The following is a 15,335-nucleotide window of genomic DNA, read 5'->3' on the forward strand; positions in this document are numbered from 1 at the left end:
GTCCAATGACAGGTGTCGTTTATGGGAGTAACCAAGAATTTTAAGCATTCTACAGTCATCAGAGTTTACAATTATCATACAACTACTACAATCTATTTTTATGTATCAATCTTATATTGTGTCAGGTTGATAAAAAAAAAGTAATATTGCAATTAAAATGAAATCCTCTGGTTTCACAGACAAGGCTTTAAAGGGATAATTCTCCCAAAAATTAAACTTCTGTCATCATTTACTCACCCTCAAGTTGTTCAAAACCTGTATGAATTTCTTTCTTCTGATGAACACAAAAGATCTTTTGAAGAATGTTGGGAACCAAACAGTTGATGGGCCTCATTGACTTCCCTAGTATTTTTTTTCCATACTATGGAAGTTAATGAGGCCAATAAGGCCTAATCCTGGCCTGCTTCTAAACCCTGTCTGTGAAACCAGGCCTATACTATTTGTTTTGGATTTACTTATTGTGCTCTTGGATACATAATTGCAATTTAATTCCTGAATATTCCCTCCTAATAAAAAGGACTCAGACACACACACACACACACACACACACACACACACACACACACACACACACACACACACACACACACACACACACACACACACACACACACACACACACACACACACACACACACACACACACACACACACACACAGATCAGCTACTTACAGTATAACAAAACGAGCTATTAGCACTGTAATAAGAAAGCAGAGGATCACAGTTTTCTTAATTTTTTGAGATATTAGAATTGTTCAGCTACTTGATTTCATTCTCAAAAACAATAAAAGGTTAGTAAATACGTTTTTTTGTGAATATCTGTTAACTTTCATCAGTGCATGATATTTGACATTATATAAGGCTTTTAAAGGTGCTCTAAGCGATGTTGGGTGACGTCACTTCTTGTTGACCGTTGAAGTATTGTCAAACAAAACGGAGGCTAGCTCGACCCTCCCTCCTCCTCATCCCGTCCACTCCGCCTCCCTTTGCGCATTCCTTCTCCTTTTCCCTCTTCTTTGCTATTTGTTCATCGGAACGTCGTCTCTTTGGTCGTGTGTCGGCCATATCAAAATTCAAGAGAATATAATTCTAATGTTAGTAGCTGTCCGATGACTTTATCGGACTTCATGCCTCCACATCCCCCCGAGCTTCTCCTCCTGTCTATACGGTAATTTCTCTACTGTGCGACAGAGAGTTGCGTAGTTATGACACAATCGTTAGCCTATTTTTACAAAAACGGCTTCTACGGGGCCATAACATAAGATACAAGGTAATGGAGCCTTTTATACATTGTCGTGTTTCTTTAGAAATAAACAATGGTCAAATAGAGTCTTTAAATGCCTCAGATGTAAAGTTATTCACTGTCAAATTGACGCCAAAATGAATGGGAGTCAATGGAATGCTAACAGCAGGTGATGGCTTGTTAGCCAATGGATGCCCCCATAGAAGGTACGCTTTCTGGATGCTGGATTACCCCCTTGGGGTTATTCGCTCGGTGCAAGACTCTACTTCCGTTCTACTTCCGCTCCCTCGGGTGTGTGGGTCTAAACTTCCGGCAAGATGGCGATGTTTTAGACCAGATGTTTTACACTAAGATGGCGGCACGTGAACAACGCGAGGCTCAGCGTCTCTCCAGAATCTGTTATTTAGCGTTTTTTTATCTACTCTTGACTGGATTATTCATCCCGAATTGCTGTGCGTTGCTGACCTACAGCAGACAGGAGCTTCTGGACATTTGGACTCAAAACTCCAATAGTTTTATCGCCGATCTCCGACTCATCCCAGAGATCTCCAGAACATCGGAGGCGGCTCACTCTTCCCGGCCAGGCGGAAGTGCACGCAGGCGGCGCCGAGAAAGTAAACAAAGGCGGGGTAGGCGCCGAGGGCTACGAGCTAAGCTAAAGCTAACACCACACTGGCTCCCTTTACCCAGCATTCTCCTCGCCAATGTCCGTTCTCTGGCAAACAAAATGGATGAAATACGGCTCTCCATCACCAACAACAGACGGATTATGGACTCAAATGTCATGATTTTCACCGAAACATGGCTAAACAGCAGCTGCCCGGAAAATGCTATTGAGTTGGCAGGACGTCACACACACCGAGCCGACAGGATAGCAGACGACTCCGGCAAGACCAGAGGTGGAGGTTTGTGCATTTATATTAACAATGCTTGGTGCATGAACTCTGCTACTACCGAGTCACTGCTCACCTAATGTGGAGTTTTTAATGGTCAAATGCAGACCTTATTATCTCCCTAGAGAACTCACTTCCATCATACTCACTGCAGTGTATATCCCCCCGGATGCTAATGCTAAGCTGGCTATGAAAGAACTTTATGCAGCCATTAGCAAACACCAGAATAAACACCCTGAGGCTGCTTTTATTGTTGCTGGTGACTTTAACCACTCAACCAGATTTCAACCAGATTTCACCAACGTGTCTCCTGTCACACCAGAGGGGACAAGACTTTGGACCATGTTTATTCTAACATGTCTGGAGCATACAAAACAACACCCCTCCCCCACATTGGACAATCGGACCATCTCTCCCTGTTCCTCACACCTCGGTACTCACCACTCATCCAACGTGTGAAACCCACTGTGAGGATAATAAAAGTGTGGCCAGAGGGGACAGACGCTGTGCTCCAGGACCGGTTCAAAAACACAGACTGGAATAAATTCATCCAAACAGACTTGGACCAGTACGCCACATCTGTACTGGACCACATCTCCACGACTACACACAGTGTCACCACCCAGAAACAGATCATCATGTATCCCAACCAGAAGCCTTGGATGAACCGGGATGTCCGTCTCCTCCTGAAGGCCCGCAATACCGCCTTCAGGTCAGGGGATGCACAGGCCTACAGTACAGCCAGGGCTAAGCTGAAGAGGGGCATCAAAAATGCCAAACACCTCTACAAAGGGAAGGTAGAAGAACACTTCTCCAACTCCAACCCCCGACGTATGTGGCAAGGACTCCAGATCATCACAGACTACAGGACCATCAAACCCTCCCCCGCATCCTCTGATGTCTCCTTCCTCAACAAGCTCAACAACTTTTATGCTCGTTTTGAGCGGGGGAACCCAACAACTGCAACTAAGGCAGAGGTGACTCCAGACCACCAACCACTGACTCTCTCCCCCACCGATGTAGGAGCGGTGTTGAGTAGAATTAATGTCCACAAGGCTGCAGGTCCTGATGGCATCCCTGGGCGTTGTTCTCAGAGCATGTTCTGGGGAGCTGGCAGGAGTGCTGACGGACATATTCAATCTGTCCTTCGCCCATGCTGTGGTACCGGCCTGCTTCAAATCCACCTCCATCGTTCCGATAACCAAAAACTCCAACCCATCAAGCCTCAATGACTACCGTCCAGTAGACCTCACCCCAATCATCACTAAGTGCTTAGAGCAGCTGGTCCTAGCACACCTCAAATCCTGTCTCCCCCCCACTCTGGACCCCATCAATTTGCATACCGTCAGAACAGGAGCACAGAGGATGCAGTCTCCATAGCGCTGCACTCTGTCCTCTCATACCTGAACAATTAAAACACCTATGCCAGAATGCTGTTTATAGACTTAAGTTCAGCGTTCAATACAATCATCCCCTAACAACTCATCAGGAAACTCACAGACCTAGGCATCAGTTCACTCATGTGCAACTGGTTACTGGACTTCCTGACCAGCTGGCCCCAACATGTCCGGCTGGATAACCATTGCTCATCCATCATCACAATGAACACCGTTGTACCACAAGGCTGTGTGGAAAAACATGAAACGTGCCATAGTTTAGTGGAAGATTGCTACCATCAACTGGAAAACAAACACTTTTGCTTGTTCTCCATGAATAGTTTGTGCATGAATGACATTTGGACAATGACATCACTGTTTTATCCAGAGTGGCTATATTTAAATTAACTAAATTAATAACTTATTTACAACAAAAATAAACCATCACTTAACTTACTTAAGCTGGACTATGACACTATTTTATTCTAGATCTGCTGTACAGGAGAAGCAAACTTTTTTGCGTTATTTTCCTGTTATCACTGTAAAGCTGCTTTGAAATAATCTGTATTATAAAAAGCGCTATATAAATAAAGGTGACTTGACTTGAATGCTAGATGTAATGCTCTTGCTATTTGTGTTTAGGCTGTAATGTGTGTATATATATATATATATACACACAGTATATACAGTATATATATATAGTCTATATAATCATGAACACAATGACGGGGTGAAATAGGCTGTGATGCAAGGGGCACCAGGTAAAATCTTGCCTAGGGCAGCAAATTGGTAAGGACCGGCCCTGGTTGATAGGAAAATGCGAGTGAGTATGGCACCGGCGCCTCCACCATGTCATGCAGTAGGCTAAGCACGCTCCACACTCCGCAAAAACACTCGGATATGCGCCTAATAATAGTAGTAGTAGTAGTAGCCTTTATTGTCACTTAGTCACAAGTACCAGTGAACATAGCCATCAACCTGTCCATACATACATACATACATACATACAATATGACAAGGGGGTAGACAGGACAGGAAGACAGAGCATTGAGGAAGAGAATACAGCATAACATGAGGAGAGGTGAGGAGAAAAAAAGGCAACCCCCAGACTATGCTCCTGTAAGGAGTACAGTTTGGGAACAGTAAAAAACACCTCAGCAACATTAGCACATAATCAGTACACAACATGAACACACAAGACTTGCAACAGGGGAGGGGAGTGGGGGATGGAGGTAACCCAGCACAGGCAAGCAGCCATCCGGTCCTGCAGCCATTCTTGGCGCTGGTCACAGACCCGCCTGTCAGACTGGTGGTACAAAGCGTCGAAGGCGAGGGATGGGGGTTGGGGGGTGATTGCATATCTGTATATATGTAAGAGTTTGTGTATGTGTAGGCCTGGAGAGTCGCTATGCCTGGCATCCTAATCTAGGTGGCTCAGTCCGCAGGATGTCATAGCGATACACAGCAGTTGGCATGGAGTCAACCTTGATCAGGTCCCAGACAGAGTCAACAATCAGCAGGTGTCAGTGGGGAGTGGGGGAAGGAACGCAAGAGCGTCTCGCTGCAGTGCTCTTCCGGGGGAGTTGTTGTTCCAGCAGCAGCCTCGGCCAATGCCAGTGCTGGTTGAGGGGGGCCGAAAGCAGATAAGATTGGGGTTGTTTGGTCTTGGGACGAGTAGCCGCATTCCAATTTACACAGCTCCTGGTCCATTTTGGTCTCCGAAACGATCCATTTGCCTTTGCAAAGCTGTGAGCTTCTCCATGATGTTATCCATATTGTGGTTCATAGTCACAGTCTGAGTGCTGACAGCTCTGCCCACTGCTTCAATCATGATGAGCAGCCTTGTGGGGTTTTGGACAGCTGTCACCGTCTTCTTAATTCCTCAATAAACCAGGGCAATGCCTAATCCAAACAGCAGAAAACCTGTTATCATGGTTCCGAATAGGTAGATTTCTTCAATGTCCTCCACGGAAAGAGCCGCCAGACACACGACCCGCCACCTCTCCCACGCGTCCATCGTGTAGCCAGCTGCGAACGTTCCGGCAGGGCAGTCAGGTTCCCCCGAACCCAAGCTTCTCGTCGAGAAGATGGTGTCAATTGCGTTGAGAGACCAGTTGATCAAATCCATAATTTCTTAGTTTGGAGAGCAGTGCGGCGAGAGTCTCTCAAAGTACAAGACAGTAGACTAGACGAGACGAGAGGAGCAAAGCAGGGGAGATAAGGGAGAGGAGGGGAAGAAAAATGCGACCGCCTTCGTTGAGAGCCAAAGAAGAAAGCGAACATTTATCTAGGTTAACGTTAGAGCGAGCGGCCATGCCAGATGGATAAGTCCTCTTCATGTTTAACAAATCAAATCATGAATTTTCTACGGCGAGTAAGTGCTGCGCCAGTTTGAAAAGGGCGGCTGAAACACAACAATAGAGATAAACGCCCAAAGCTGTTTTCTTTAAATAAATTCGTCTAGGCTTTAGCCTCGTCTAGGCTAAATAAATATTGTTTGTGAGCTAATTAATGCCACAATAATTTATGTTTATTTTATAGGCTACTTATATTTTTCATTTTTGTTTTGCATTGAATACCATTTAAAGGATTTGTTGTGCACCATAATGCCATCCTCCCATAGAAAGCCATGTTAAGAGTTTTCTTTATAATAAAGGGTTTCTATGGCAGGAAAACGCTTAACGTGTAATTAAATGTGTTGCGTTCATATTCTGGACTCATCTGCTTTTCTGTTGGATAGTATGGTTTATTAATAAGGTCAGGTGTGTACAGAATTTGATCTTTTAACATGTCCATTAGGGGCTGCTATTTGCTTCAGCTTTTTGAACGTATGTATGATAAAGACATGATAGGCTATATCAATTTTATGTGGATAAAGGCATATTTTTTACATGACTACACATGTCCTTATAAGGCCTAGAACATTTGTCGTTTTAACAAAAAACATGTCTTTTTTACGACATAATTGAGTGGAAATAATATGTGGCAGCAATGCGGCTCCGTACTCTGACGACACCCAAGACGACGAAATAGTTAGTGAGGTAAAAGCTGGAGCAGGTCATGACTATGCAGTCACTCCTCTTCCAGGTATGTTTAACAAATTATGAAGCTACTTTCCCGTCATATTGTATTAAATCTATTATTGAAGCCTTTATTACGTCCTTTCACTTTCAAGTCATAATATCATTTTAGTTAATGTTGACACAAATTAGTGTTCCAGGAAGATATCACCATACTTTATTTCTCCAAATAATGCTGCCACAACTGCAGTAATAAAATTAAGATTTAAACAAAGTCTTAAAATGATCTAAAATGACTTTTACAATAAAGATTTGTTTTGTTTTGAGTGCGGAGTGATTGAATGAAGCTCGACAAGTCGAAAAACATCCGTAATTGCCGGTAGATTCTTCAGGGAAGCTGTGAAGAGTACGAGCCTGACTCCTTTTCACTGTAAGCGTTCTAATGCGTTCTAACTTATGTGAAAAAGGCCTATTACCTTGTATCTTACATTATGGCCCCGTAGAAGCATAGACAGTAAAATAAATGGACACAGTGACCCCATTGGATTCAACGGAGAAAAGTGAAGTCAATTAGAAGCTCTCACTTCCTGATGGCTGACCGTACTGCGCAGACTCAAACTGAGCTTGACGACGTAGATGTGACTTGAGCAACCTGTCTGTCTTCTAGTAGCTGTGCCAAGAGAAATCTGAATCATTCCCTTCCGAAACTTGCAAAGACGGAGAGTGTGAGTAGGAGCTATATGAGCTAGGAGCAGGAGTGTATTCTGATTAATTATTTTGTCATTTTGCCTCCACGTCCCCCCGATTGCCCGCAAGCTTCTCCTCCTCCGTACGGTAATATCTCTACTGTGCGACAGAGATTCGCATGATTATGACGCAATCGTTAGCCTATTTTTACAAAAACTGCTTCTACGGGGCCATAACGTAAGATACAAGGTAATGGACCCTGTGTGTGTCTGAGTCCTTTTTATTAGGAGGGAATATTCAGGAATTAAATTGCAATTATGTATCCAAGAGCACAATAAGTAAATCCAAAACAAATAGTATAGGCCTGGTTTCACAGACAGGGTTTAGATTAGGCCAGGATTAGGCCTTATAGGCCTGATTAACTTCCATAGTATGGAAAAAAATACTAGGGAAGTCAATGAGGCCCCCAACTTTCTTCAAAAGATCTTTTGTGTTCATCAGAAGAAAGAAATTCATAAAGGTTTTGAACAACTTGAGGGTGAGTAAATGATGACAGAAGTTTAATTTTTGGGTGAATTATCCCTTTAAAGCCTTGTCTGTGAAACCGAGTAACCGGGGGATTTAATTTTAATTGCAATATTACTTTTTTTTATCAACATGACAAAATATAAGATTGATACATAAAAATAGATTGTAGAAGTGGTATGGTAATTGTAAACTCTGATGACTGCAGAATGCTTAGAATTCTTGGTCACTCCCATAAATGACACCTGTCATTGGACTTATATAAGCAAACTGGCAGTGAAATCATCTTTAGGATTTTGGATCTGCAGCCATATCACATAGGCATTGAATTTGGCAATTTCATTCGAATTATGTCAATGTCTTGTTTTTCTTGTACATATCTACAATCTCTGTGCTGACGGTGTGTGGAAACCTACTTGTCATCATCTCTATAACAGTTTTCAAGCAGCTTCACACACCGACCAACCTCCTCATCCTCTCACTGGCCGTATCTGACTTCTTGGTGGGAATTTGTGTGATGCCGGTTGAAAGCGTCAGGAGCATTAACTCGTGTTTTTATATGGGAAAGTCGCACTGTTGTATCTTTCATATATTTATGTCCATTCTTGTGTCTGTGTCCCTCATCAACATCGTTCTTGTGGCTGTGGATCGTTATTTTGCAGTGTGTGATCCACTCCTGTATATGTCCAAAATGACAATGAGAAAAACACTGATCTGCATAAGTTTAGGATGGGCTGCATCCATCTTTTATAATCTTGTATCAGTGAATTATGGAAACTTAAACCTGACAGGGACAACTGTGATCTGTTTTAGAGAATATGCAGTGGCTGTCAGCAATGCCTGGGGTTCAGCCGACTTGACAGTGAGCTTCATTACTCCGTGTATAGTGATATTAATCCTGTATGTAAGAATTCTGACAGTGGCCTTGAGACAAGCAAAATCCATCTCCAACTTTACAAAGAAAAGAAAAATCTAAAATCCTCCAGGAAATCAGAGGTGAAGGCAACAAGAACATTAAGCACAATTGTCTTTGTGTATTTCATTTGCTGGGTTCCCTGGTATATAGGAATGCTTAATATGAAACAATTTCAAAAGTCATCTGTGAGCGTCTCTGCTTTACTGTGTTTATTTTACGCTAATTCATGCATTAATCCATTTATATATGCAATATCTTACCCCTGGTTCAAAAGGTCAGTGAAGCTTATTGTTAGCTTAAAAATACTGCAGACAGCAACTAACCAGTTTAACTTGTTTCACGAAGACTGTTAATATGAAAATGTATTTGTTACAAAAATACGTTTGCATTGGTGATCTTCTTGGCCTTTTGATAAAAAATGATCTTCAATCTTTATACATGCTTCATTCTCTTTGTTAAGAATGACAATTCGCAAAAATAAAATACATTATAATTAGGAGATATTAGAGTGTGAAGAGTAGCCTACTGTGACTGTCTTTGTGAATTTTAATGATGAAAATATGTAGTGCATCATACATGTTCCTGAACGCACGCGGAAGATTGAACAGAAATCAGGTGCTTCGGGCGTCAAGAAATCAGCTAAGGGGTTCGGAGTTTCACTCAGGAAATCCAGGTAAACTGAACATCGGAAGTACATATCAAAGTAAAAGGCATGTCATTATACACAGTGCAAGTGTGTTTACTTAATTAAGAGTAATTTTACGGGGAAAAGTCAGTGAAGAGATGAACAAACGTCGCTGGTTCTGAAGTTCATTCAATATTAGTTTTTGACAGCTCATGATCTGAACATTTATTTAACAATACGACAATGTCATTTTCCTGACCATTCTTGGTGTATGTTTGGTGTGTGTCAGTAAATATAAAAACTGTCAATAAATGAATGTGTTTGTGAGTTTAGGCGCTGCGATTTCCGCATTATTTCGTTTTGCAGGTGCGGAGGTCGGTAAACATTAGTTAGCCTGCTAACATATGAACAACACTATTCTAGCTTTTTTCGAATCATTATCAAACTAATAACTGGTATGTCAGTAAAGCAAGGCACGTAGTCACACTATATGGGGTAAGTAGTCACAATGAGAACAAATGAATTAACACATGGGCTTCACAGAAAAATTTCAACAGTAAAATCATTATGATAAAATAGCAAACAATTTGTGACCGCTTGTCCCGACATGACATTTATAGAAAATTCTACAATTCAGTTAAAATCTTCATTATACATCTACTACCACAACCACAACATTTAAAATCAATTATAAGAGGAAGCAATAATAAATGGATGGTTATGAAAAACCATAATACACACTTTTACATAACCAATTGTTATGAATTGGAAGACTATAGGATCCATTTGCAGCTTTTAATGAAGGAACGTCAAAACAGGCAAGGGTCAGGCAACAGCAAAACAGGGTGATCAGAGAACAAACACAGAGAGTAGTCAGGTCACAGGCAGAAGTTCAGGGCAGGCAGCAAGAGACAATAATCCAAGAGCAATCCAAGAGCAATCCAAGTCGAGACAGGCAGCAAACAGGCAGAAACGAGACAATAGTGATGTTACGTATGACACTGAAGCTTCGATGCGCGTATCATACAAGCGACACAATTTCTAGTGAAGCCCCGTATCGGGGCGTGTATCGGTTTACTAGAGTCACGTGATCGATGACAAACGAAGCCTCACTTTCTGTCCAATCATGTGCGCTTTTCGCTTTGGGTGTCAGAAGGCTCGAACTCCAGGGGCCTGTACCATGAAGCCGGATTAGGTGGCTAGCCAGCTATGTTTCAGCTTAGTTTCCGCCAACCCTGGGTTTTAGGTACTATGAAAGTAGCTAGGCTTTAATCGGAGTTCGTCGCCATGGTATCTTACGCTGCACGGCTAACCTGCTCCGGGGCAGGTTATGTTCTGGATTCAAGATCTCAGACTGAAGTTTGACCAATCAGCTGAGAGCAAAGAAACATATAGGTGACGCAACTTATTCCCAGTGTCTGTTACAATGACTTCACCTTTTCTTCCAAATCCTGTGACATCTCAGCGCAAATTGTTTGACGAGCACTTCGTAGAGAAAGAGTTTTTAGCCAGACAAAATCCCCTTGCCTTTCCTGATAGTTACTTGTATGAAAGATACAGATTTTCCGCGGAAGGAATGTCTTATCTTTGCGAACTTCTTGAGCCACACAAAGAATAACACGTCGAATTCATGCACTTACTGTACCGCAAATGGTATTGCGTTGCGTTTTTTTTTTTTTTTTTTTTTGCAAGTGGTACATACTTGCACGGTGGGTGACGCACAGAAGCTCGGGGAAAACATATGTTTGTCGAACCATTCGTATGGTGGTCCTGCAGGAGTACATGAATAGTTTCATTAATAGTGTTCCCCGGACATTTATCGACCATGTCCATAAAAGAGGGCTTTTATCAAATTGCCAGTAAGATATATTGATAGGGTGACATCACATGAACACTTGTTTTGTTTTTTTCAAAAAGCAAATTTCACAAATGTAGCCTAGGCTATACAATATAATACATGTTAAGAATTATTTTGAATCTTTTTTTATTATTATTCTGTTAATCTTATGATAGGATTCCCAAGTCATTGCAACATGTATGCAGTGTAGATGCAATCACCATACAATATTTCACTTAATAAAAGCACACTGAAACTGCAGATAGGTCTCAAACTGTTTTATTGGTTTTGTGGGATGGGAGGGAGAAAGAGCAAGAGAAAGTTGCATTAATAAATATTCATACTAAAGTGTTACTTGGTTAAATAAGTTATACTAATATATATATATAAAATATAACTATATACATACATACTGAGATCAGTTTTATCAAGCTGTTTGATTTTGTTTGGAGCCTCCTCAGCTCACAGTCAGCTCCTTTAGTGAACAGTCTAGTTCAAGTCTCCTTTAGTGAACAGTCTAGTTCAAGACTCCTTTTGTACAGGGCCCTGACTGAGTCGGTTTCCACCTGAAACATAATTCCACCACAAACATGATCATTACAAGTTTTCTGGAGGCTCATCAAAATCACAAAAAGTTCCTTGACTTCCTACAAACACAGGACTGACTGTAATTTATGTCAAGGGTTTTAAATTCTTACACATTTCTTCTGAAGGCCATTGAGGTAGAGGCCTCAGTTTCTGGGGCAGGTTATGAAAAATCCTACAATAAAAGAGATGTGTAAGGGCCAGTCCCTTTTTTATGCGACACATTCAAATGTTTGCCATAGTAAAAAAGCCCATTGCATTCACATCAGCAACTGTCTGAGAACACACAGAGTGTCTTCATTTCCTCCACCCTAATAAATAAAAATAGGCCAATATAAAGCATAACTGTTGTAAAGCAGGTTATGTTTGGTGTTCTGTCTGCTGCATACTGACCTCTGTGTGGGAGACTGTGTGTATGTGTGCTGGCTTCAACAGGGACACTGTATTTCCCTCTACTGCAGAACATAGTCAGCTATATTTACAACTTAAAAAAGTAGTAATGTATTGCACACGTACCCAGTGTTACTTGCTTAGAGGAGCCAGCACCAGGGTCAGATTGTACAGCACCTGTAATCACATCCATAATCGGCCGTCCCTTATTGCCTACTCAGAGCCAACTCCTCCGCCACAGTGTATTCTGGTTTACTGAATTTAATTCTTTATTTCTGTTTGCTGCAAACAAGTGTTTGTGATAAAATGTTCACAAAAGTAATAAAAGGTTGTGGTAAATACTCACCACTTTAAATTATATTTTGTCTTTATCTGCTGCCAAGAACATTTGGAGTTGGGGTTGCATCTAAAAATCAATGAATATTAATCTTTCTTAGTACATACATGCACATTTTTTATATAATATAAAAATAGCCTATAGGCTATATTACACATAAATAGGCTACACATACATACATACATAATTTTACATAAATATAGAACGTATTTGTTTAACTTACACATTAACAATCAGCAATCTTTCTCCAACAGTCTTCTCTTGCTTTGGCAGCAGAGACCGTATTGTTTCGAGCTTGAAATACATATTTAAATTAATCGTAATTATGAATGATTATCTCTTGCTCCTCCGCGGAAAAATATATCGCTCTCGCTCTACCCGCGATTGGTTGTTCAGTGTCGACGTCACTCTTTTATGTGCACGCGCGCGTGGAGTAATCATAGCTTGAGGATCAAAGCCTGAGTTGACAAAGAAAGTTGATGAGCTGCATCATGGTACCAATAAAGCCTGATTGCATCGGTTTGGTTTTGTCAACTCAAAACTAATCTTGTAACCCCGAGTTTGTTCAGCTACCTTCATGGTACAGGCCCCAGATCTTATATAACGAGTCATTCTGTTGCCTCAGTCTGGTTGATGTGTTTGTGAGGAGAGTGTTGTACTTTGAAAGTTAATCAATATATTACATTTAAATAACCAACATTTATTTTTCACTACTTAGGCTATTATTTTTTGTTGTTTTTGTGTCTTTTTGTTATTATAAAATCTTTGCATTTTTTGGTGATTTTAGGTAATTTGGTGTTGGTATTTGGGTTTAGGGTGGGTTTAGGGGAGAGGGGATAGGGTGTTGGTGTTTGGTGAAGGGTTTGTATTTAGAGCAATGGCAACAGCCAAAAATAATAAATATAATTAAAAACTTTATCACCTTTCTGTCATTCCTACAGTTAAGCACTATCAGTAACAAGTGTCATAAGCACATTTAATAACAGATGATATCAGACAATGTCCTTATTCATTTTAGAGAGAGAGAGAGAGAGAGAGAGAGAGAGAGAGAGAGAGAGAACATTAAATCTTGTTTAATCATATAAGCTTATATTATATTTTATTGTCACACTTTAATGGGAAAATGAATTTATTTAATGAACAAATCAAACACAAACATGTAAGGCTTTTATTTGTACACATAACATTGAAACTATGGAGTGTGTTGTGGTTGCTTCATCTGCCAGAGCTTCTAACACAGGCTTTTGGCTGCTTTATTTTAAATAACCACCAGATGGCGCTGTTCTCGACCAGTTCTCGACACTCTCGAAGCTTTGAACCTTTTCCCGGAACAGTCAGGAGAAAGCCTCAGTGATTCATGAGGCTTCATTTCCCCCATCCCTACGAGACAACAATCCAAGGTCAATAAACAGATCAGTAGAATAGGTGGAAACCGCTCAGTGATTTGGGGCCGTGGCAATACAATAGCCTACTTCGCAGTGATCTTCTGTTTGAGTGTGGTTTATATGGAGTGTTTGAATGAGATGCAGGTGAGTGCGCAATCAGTCCCAGGTATGAAGCATTATGGGAATTGTAGTTTTGTGAAGTGATCAATCTGGTGTGGAGTGCCCCCTGGTTAGGCGGTGGGCCGGACCTCGAAATTACGAATTTAATACTTACCTCACAGCTGTGTACGTTTTTTTTTTGCTGAGGTCATGTAATAAAATCGTATAAGTACTACAGACATTGTTTCCAACTTTGTTGTATGCACATTTGACGCAAAATGTCCTTACAAACTCTTACTTTTTTAAACCGGCAAAGAAGCAGGAGTACTAATCATAACGCTAGAAAACCTCCCGTTTCCTTGACAACCAATGTAAATAATGAACACAGATTCTACAGCGAGCGGAGGCATGTAATCTTTGTCAGTGACCAGAAAGCTGGGCCATATAGTTAAACTGACGCATATAGCTTATCTAACGGCAGATGAAGTAAAACCGTAAATCTTTATTATGAGTCCTCCTAATCATAAATACAGTGCATGTTCACAATAACAGTTTAAATAAATAAAAGAATGATTTAAACCAGTGGTTCTCAACTCCAGTCCTCGGGACCCACTGCTCTGCATATTGTGTATGTCTCCCTTATCTGACACACTGAGTTTGGAGTTGAGAACCACTGATTTAAACTATATGTTTTACTTCTGATATAAACATTTAAATTAAATATGCCATTCTCATTAATGGTGTTGTTAAACACTTTAACTACATGAAATAATAACTGAGAAGTTACAACATTTTTATATTCAAATTTTTTACATTTTTGTTGTGGATGCAATGCTTTTGAACACTTCTCCTCTGGCATGCTGTGTTTTAATGTTTTAACTAATTGCTTATCATGATAATAGCAGATTGTCTGAGAAAATGGGTTCGTGCAAATAATGCACAACAAGGTCTATCTGTTTCCATTAAAAATATAAATCAATTAAAAATACTATTTGGCCAGTGGAAAAGATTGAGAAAAAAATTATCTGAAATGTTTTTTACACTATTTGATTTATTCATTCAAAAACAAGGCAAGAATAGGCTACAAAATTATTTTTATTAATAAAATGAGAGCATATGAATAAAGCGGAGCGGTGTGACACTTAAATATAAGTTAAAAAACGTAAACATACGTTATATGTGTTATTTTATATACGTTTAACCCCTTACTAGTCAGCCCTAATTTTGGCAAGTGATGCATACATGACATACCCAAAATAAAAAGGTTGCTGCTCAGAAGTCATTCTGAATTGACACATAACCAACATATATTTAGAAATCCAACCCTTGAGAGTTTACAATTCAAGACTCAAAATTAACCAGACTGTTATTAATATTGAGATATACAAGCTCAAACATAGAAACAAAAACAACAAA

General features: G+C 40.5%; 1 pseudogene across 1 annotated transcript; it reads left to right on the plus strand.

The window, feature by feature from the left end:
* The first annotated feature begins 8,088 nt into the window (after positions 1-8,088).
* Positions 8,089-9,014, plus strand: LOC309482409 (trace amine-associated receptor 13c-like; annotated as a pseudogene). Its single transcript has one exon. The product of its transcript is annotated as a trace amine-associated receptor 13c-like (transcript).
* The last annotated feature ends 6,321 nt before the right edge of the window (positions 9,015-15,335 follow it).

This window comes from Leuciscus leuciscus (genome assembly GCF_965113295.1).
Source record: "Leuciscus leuciscus genome assembly, chromosome: 19".
Taxonomy (NCBI): Eukaryota; Metazoa; Chordata; class Actinopteri; order Cypriniformes; family Leuciscidae; genus Leuciscus; species Leuciscus leuciscus.